The sequence below is a fragment of the Leiobunum rupestre genome, chromosome 8 (assembly GCF_980474605.1).
Source record: "Leiobunum rupestre chromosome 8, qqLeiRupe1.1.hap1, whole genome shotgun sequence".
NCBI lineage: Eukaryota > Metazoa > Arthropoda > Arachnida > Opiliones > Sclerosomatidae > Leiobunum > Leiobunum rupestre.
In genome coordinates, this window is record NC_143391.1 from 16,324,529 (window position 1) to 16,332,484 (window position 7,956).

At 34.6% G+C, this 7,956-nt stretch overlaps 1 long non-coding RNA gene across 1 annotated transcript; it reads right to left on the reverse strand.

Annotated features, from left to right (window-relative positions):
- Positions 1-1,296: 1,296 nt before the first annotated feature.
- LOC149932491 (uncharacterized) lies at positions 1,297-1,929 on the reverse strand. Its single transcript, XR_016473043.1, has 2 exons — positions 1,624-1,929; positions 1,297-1,560 (listed from the first exon to the last, which is right to left on the reverse strand). It is a non-coding gene; the product is annotated as an uncharacterized LOC149932491 (long non-coding RNA).
- Positions 1,930-7,956: the final 6,027 nt, after the last annotated feature.

The window sequence follows — 7,956 nt, forward strand, 5'->3', positions numbered from 1 at the left end:
ATGTAAAGTACTTTAAGCCTTGGACAAAATATGATTTCGTCAATTAGAATTTTTTTATTTTTAATTAAAAGATCATCTGCTGCTTTTTATTTGGGTTTCGAAAGAATTAATTGACTTATTTACAAATTATAATGAAAATTTACCTTATTTTAAATTCTCACAGCCGAAATATTCGAGAATCACGTCAGATTACCTAAAAGATTACAAACACTATTCTCTATGCACGAACACGTGACGATTTTTTATTTTCTCGCCTAATCGACAGGTGTCGCTTAAAAGTAGTACCACAGGAATACGGAACAAATACCGGCTGTCTGCTTGGCGTCGCCTCCGTATTAACCGCCCGTAGAATCTTGGGTCTATTTCTTTATTATGTCTATGGCTACAGTACACAATTAAATAAAAGCAGGAGCCGCGGAATTGGGGGGCAGGTAGGGCCAAATGCACCCCCATTTCGCATGGTAATGTAGGGTTCTTTATGCTTTAGTCGTAGGAGCCTAGGAGGAGCTAGTCATGGAGTACTTCCGCGGTTACTGAATAAAACAGCTTTCAAAAAAAAATTATTACAAAAAAATGTCAACGTTTTGTAAGTAGAATATGTTAACACAATATAAATTGCGGTATATAAATAATTTTAAATAAAAAACACCAATATCAAGACCCTAAAAACTACGACTTTTTAAAATCGCGCGGGCAGACTGCCGTGGCTCCTGACAATCGTACCAGAGAGTGTAAAGATTATGAGAGGCGTCTCTCTTTCAAAAAAGCGTACTAACTTTTTTTTCCCAAAAATGTCCACTACTACCGTAAGAGCGATGGCGCCACCAGTGGCGCCGTTCTCACAGCACGTGCGTTTCGATGTTAGGTTTAAAAGAGACGCAAAAACTTTCCAGATTTTTAATGCTAGTTTTACAAGGTTTTTAAATAATTTAGTAGGTCTGGGGTATATTCTTTTGTTTTAAATTGTAAAATATCGAAAACAAGAAATCCTTGTTTATCTTTTTTAAGTTTCCAAAGGAAAAAGACTGGTAAATTCGCATTTTCATTAGATAGGCTTATTGGCATATTAACTTAATATAAAGTTTAGTTCTATTTTGTGGCTGAAATATGTAAATAATGATGGGCGCGAATCATTTCATTGATGCCAGTTTCATGAATATTAGAACTAAAAATAGGCTCACACCATCCGCTGTGCCAACAATTTTCAACCTTAATGACTCTACACCATTGGAAATTTCAGAAAATGGTAATTTCAATTCAAGCCTTGCTACTCCTCTGGGAAGATCTAAAGGATAATTTTGGTTTTAAGTTTTTATTAAAGGACAGGATTAGCCAAGATTTTGTAGATAATTTTCTTGGATCTATAAGACAGAAAGGAGGCAACCGTGAGTCCGTGATCATCCCAATCCACAACAACTTCGAGCTGCATACAGGGCGGCCTCTGTGAATAATCTCTTGAAACCACCGGATTCTAATTTTGAAAATCTTGTAGTCTCGCAAAGCCAGGGACAATGTTCCGATGAAGACTTAGAATTTTGAAATTCTATTGGAAGTCCAAACCTGCTAAAACAAAATGTTCTTAGTTACATTTCAGGATATCTAATTCACCGCTGCTACTCAAACCTTCAATGCTCTTCTTGCATAAGTCAACTCAAAAAAGACAATCCAATTGTAGACCCAACAAATCTGCTCTTTTACTTTAAAGCTTTCAAAACAGCAAAGAATTCTTCTATCAGCTGCTCAGCAGCCTCATCGTACCAACTGATAGTTTCTTTAAATTTGTAACGGAGACAAATGAATTAAGTATTTCACACCAGTTTTAAGCTTTTATCGCACATGACAAATATTAAAGGACGTTTGGAGAGATTCATCATTCAAAGAATTGACAAGAAATATTTTAAAGCTAATGAAGATTCTCCATGTGCAACTGCATACCAAAACATGATATCTTTTTTCATAGAAATCTGCATACATAGTTCCCTTAAGAAACAAGATCTCAACCATGAATACATGAAAACCCAGAAAAGATAGATAGGAAACTGTTAAAAATACAACATTAATCTCATTTTACCAACTTCAATGTTTCCTCGTATTTTTTAATTTATAACGCTCTGTTCTCGTTAAGCCTCGGCCATTTTATAAAATTTCCAATGAATTTCCTTGGTTAATCAAACAAATAATTCTTTTAGTATCAAAATATTATAAATAGTCCGCTTTCTTGTACTTACGTTTCTTTATTTTTCATGAAATTGAATTTTATTAATTTTAAATTAGCATAATTCAACTATGTTTAACAGCCATGACTGATGAAAAACTTTCCGGATGTTTACAAAATTAAAAAATTTTCCAGTAGCGACATCGTGTGTCGGATAGTATCGTAACCTCTCCTATGGGCGCGCGCTCTCAAAATCTTGTACGAAATTTTAACGTTACGGGAATAGGAAGAGACGCCTCTCATAATCTTTACACTCTCTGATCGTACCTTTATAGTACAGGCAACCGGAAGGTGGGAAACATGCATTGAAACAGGGTCAATCGATAAATTTCGTGATATCCAAAGTTTCCACATACTATAATTAAATAATTTGTTAAAATTTCTATGTTTAAATAGTATGAAGCGCTCTTCTACGAATTCTTGTCTATCACACGTTTAAAGAAGAGAAAAAAATCGCCATTTTCGTAAATGGCGACCTAAATTACGAAAAAGCCGAGCGAAAAAAGTTACATTTTAACATAACGAGTAATACTTTAGAACGTATAGTATAGTTATCTACCATATTATTATTGAGAAGTATATTAGCCTTAAAAAAACGTAACATAATTTTAGTTTATAATTATAATTGCAATTTTATATTAATACATAATAACTATAAGTATGACACGTCCTATTCTCCCAATGCTACGTTAGTTAATGATAGTCTGTCTCGGCAATTACCATTCATCCTATGGACGAACAGATTTTTGCAAACTAAATCGGAACAAATTTTAAACATTACCCATGTGTTTGAAGGAAGTGCTTTGGCTGGTATATAATACGTATGTATCATTTTTTCGACGAATTTGCAGTTTCTAATCTTCTGATTACGCAATCACCCCGCGACAGATCATCATTAATATCATTAAACGACGTCGTTCAGTGATACCAGAAGTTTATAATAAACCCCTTCGGGGGAAGTATTCAACTTCACTTTATTTGTGATACATCATTCCGCGGCACTTCAGGGGTTTTGCTTAAACGTGGCGGAATACAAACAGAGCCTACTCGCGGTTGGTTATAATCCTACGCCACGAGCGTTTGCCGCCGTTATCCATTCCGTCGTCCGCATTAATAAACTAGACTTATGTAAGGAACGTTTACAGTACAGTGAGGGTTGGTGGGGTTTTTTTTGGTTGCAGTAAAATTTTAAGGAATGTTATTGCGATTTTGTAGAATTATTTTAATACTAAATGAGATATTTTATTTTATTCAAGATTATGGAGGAACTAAAAAATATAGAGAACTTTATGGAATGTTTAGATGATATATTATTTAGCTGTAAAAGCCAAACGTTTATGTTTAATATTGATGTTCAAGGAACTATTCTGGAATTGCATAACTAATTTATTGACACTCTGTGTTTCAAAGCTCTTTTACAAGCTTTAAAGCGCCCGGTGCAGAGACGTTTTGCGATTCGTGTTAATTTTAACAGGATCGCAATTTAGCGATTCAGATTTAGCGAGCTGTTTATTTTGCGATCCTCGCAACCGAAATCGCGGTGCAGAGATGTTTTAGCGATTCCTGTTAATCGGCGACGCTGTAATTTTTCCGAATTTTTATACCCAAGTCACGGACCAATAGGAGAGCTCGAGTTTTGACGCAAAAAGCAATCACGTGGTTATGGTTGGCTTGCATTTTGATAATGGAAGATTGGCTCTTCTAATTAATAATTTTCTTACTATAATTTTATTATTAGTTTTTATAGTTAAATCCGTTATTTTATTAAAATATATTTATATAATATAGCCACGAAGGGAAAGCAAATCAGTTTCTGAAGAATGAGAGGTTATCCAAAATCTTCTTTAAAGCCATAAAATAGTGCATGAAAATGTTTTTTCTGATTATATAATTTTCTTACTCTTATTATTGCATTTATTACACAGTTTAATGGTTTTTTTATTTTAAAAATATATTTTTATAATATGGTTTGGGCACCAATAAAATAACGAATGAAAATAAGATTAATTACTATTATAAGTCAACATTTTCCGAAAAGAATTCTCTGTTAGAAAATGAGCCATATCATATGGTTTTTGGGAATATATTTATTTCAAAACTTAGCTGATAGCAATTAAAATAAATCTAGTTATAAAATAAATAAAAAAACAGCAATTTCACGAGTGTACAAAAATTGGTAATTGTCTAAATCAATTTATAGCTAAATATATTGATCACACGTAAAACAATGGTCCTGCTTTTTGATATACGTTGTTGTTCTACCTAATTATCTGGCATTTACATAGCCTAGTCAAGGTATAAATTGTAACAAATGATATAAGCGTGGAAAATTAACTGACAAACACTTTTACGGTACTACATCAAATTGGCTCGGTAAGCTCTTGATGCATGCCAAGTAAACTTGACTATTCCAATACATCTTTTATCGCAACTCCTAGTCTACCTGAGGAAAGGTTTCTTCTTAGTAGATGAGTTGGTATAAAAGCTGGTTGATAGTTAAAGATCTTTGATACACTGAACCAATTCACCATGTCAATACTGACTCATTAGTTAAAACCCAGTGCATACACTACCAGCAAATAAGGATCTATAAATAAACGAAGCATTAAAATTACACCCAAAGAAGTAATATATAAGATTCGATATTATAATTTATTCTTACCTGTAAAGTTGCTAAGAGTGGCTGGCTTATTTTAGTGTTTCGTAAATCGTGATTGTGGTTAGGCCTTAATTGGCTCTGACAATAATTAATCCTTTTTGGTTGATGTATAGGTTCTTCTATATTTTTAGTTCGCTTGCCACTAACTGATTTCATAATTGTTGATTCACGAGTCTGAAATGACTTATTTAAATTATCTTTTATATAAAAATTACATTGTGTTTCCTTATTAACACCACTGCCAACTAGGTAGATTCCCGCCATTTTATTTTTAATAAAAAAATCCTCCGATGTCGACCTCTGATACTACTTTTATTTTAAAAAACGTCATGATTTTAAGAACGAATGAATAGCGACCGTAGTGACGCGCGGTTTTTGATCTGTCGCGGAATGATGTATCATTAAAATAACATGGGCTCAATGGGAAGTTGAATACTTCCCCCGAAAGGGTTTATTATAAACTTCTGGTGATACTTATGAATATTATGTTAATTATGCTATTATATTAAATCATATATTTTATTCAGTTGAGTGGTAATCAGCTTATTTTAATAACACGTTTTTAACAATAAAAATATTTTGGTACAAGCTAGAGCAGTACAATTAGAATAATTATGTGGCGAATTGAACTAGCGACGAAATAGAACTTAATCGGCGATGATTATTTTCCATGTCGCCACTAGTTCATTCCCCACCTAAGTAATTATCCCAATATAAGAGTCTCTAATAAGGGTACAAACTGGGCACTTACAAGGAGAGTCTTCGATGTGTTAATTGCCGATTTTGTTCAAAGTCGGGCGTATATAATCAAAGATAATTTAAACAGGTACCCAAGATTCGAAATCACTCTCTCGCGCGTTGACGATAGCGTTTACCCACTTCCCGCTGGAACTCAGAAAAAATTCGCTCCATGGTTTGCGCCTTACCGCAACCGACGGAGCCCGATTTTTCTGAGGTCACGTGCCGGAAAAGGGTAAACGCTTCGTAACAAAACCGTCAATGGGAAAGCTCTCAGTATTCGAATCTAGGGTACGAGTTTAAATTATCTTTGATATAATGTAGACCTATCTCAGATATGAAATTTCCCAAAGGAGACGTTGCACTTCCCTTTCGATTTGCCATGGAAGCTGAAAATGTTTTGACCACTTTAAACAAAAATCTCCATTTTAAAAAGCATGGAATGTTTTCGGTTTTACCTGCGAAAATTTAAAAAAAAATTAAAATCACGAAATAGGTAATTTCGACCACGTTTAGGTAAATTGGAACATTTTTGGGTAAATTTTATCATTTTTCGGTTAACGTTGTAAATATTTTTGGGTAAAATAAGGAAAAAAACTCATTTCTGTATTAAGTGGTCAAAAACATTTTCGGTTGCCATGACAAAACCAATGGATAGCCCACCGTTTCATTTTGGGAAATTTCAAATTTCATATTGGTTTACATTACGCCCGACTTTGAACAAAATCAGAAAAAACACTTCGGGTACTCTCCTTTATGAAAATTAAATCTGGGGATCTAAATGGCGGAACTAACTTTCGTAAGTTATTATATTGCTTTCAAGAAATTGCAGTCCATTTTCACTTGAAATGGGGGCGTTAGTAGTTTAGATTATTATTACTGTGTTAAAGTATTTCAAGCAGAAATACAGAAAATGGGAAATAGAGTAGTATCAGTGTGACGTCTCCCATACTTTTCACACGTTCCTAAAAGTCTATAACATTCTGAGATTATGTACGTTAGGTTAGGTAGAATCCGACTCCTTGAAAATAAGAGCTGGCCTGTAGTCGTTTATTCACTTCATTGCATCGAGTCTTAATTTTTTTAAACATTTCTGCTCATTTTGTTCTTTGAAATCGAATTTGGAATTTTTTGGATATAATTTAGCTTTACCGAAGCACGTCAACAAAAAATAAAAGCAGACGAGGAATCGGAACTTTTTGCAGGTAAGCTAGACGGCGAAATGAAATGCGTCCAACGGGGCCAAACCCGAGGCCAAACCGAGGGGCAGTTCACTCCTTCGTAGAGTGCAGAAGTAATCAAGGTTAAAAATTTATTTGGATTAAATTTAATACAGCCAAAGCTACAGACATTAAATTTAATCAGATTTAATCAACCAAGAGTGCAGATTTAATCATTCGAGTGAACTGCCCCTCGGGCCAAACCTAAAAACTACGAATTTTCAATGGAGCCTTTTTTCTAAATTATGACAAATTTTGGGGATTTCCTAATCGAAGAGCGATGCTATTCATTTTACAGAAAGAGAACAATTGTAAAATACGCTAAAATCCCCTGAGACTACATAAACACTCTTTGCTTTAAGGGCGTACCAAAATATTTTTATTATTAATAATAAAATATACCATTTAATATATAATATCATAACTAACATAATAACCATTATTATGACACTGAAAGACGTCGGTTAATGATATTAATGATGGTCTGTCGTGGTGTGATTGCGTAATCGGAGGATTCCTAACCGGAAATTCGTCTAAATATTATTTTTACGACTGTATATACGAGCCAAAGCACGTTTGGGCAAGGTTTGGGTCTCAAATTCGAACAAAACTACCTTCAGAAACAAAAATAAAGTTTAAAATGTGTTCCGATTCAACTCGCGGAGAGTTGTCAGTCCTTAGGATGTAAGTGACCTTGTTGGTTTCTTACACGAGACTCTTCCACCGCACGATGTTTTCTTCTTAATGGGAGATTTTAACCTACATGTTGACTGGTCGAATCCGTTCGAAGAATGGATCGGCCTGTGGGCCGGATGGTATTACATCCTAGGCTTCTTAAATTGATGCCTCCTGCCATAATTGACCCGATGGTGAAAATGTTTAAGTTATCACTATCGATGTCTTCTCTGCCTTCTGGTTGGAAGCTTGCTAATGTTGTGCTGGTCTTCAAAGGGTCGGGCAAGCGTAACGATCTTTAAAATTATCGACCTATATCACTCACGTCTGTCGTTGGAAAATTACTGGAATCGATTGATTACGAGAAGCTGAATAAGTTCTCGGAAGACAGTTTCTTAATACCTACCTCGCAGTATGGATTTCGAAGGGTCGCTCTTGCACGCACCAGC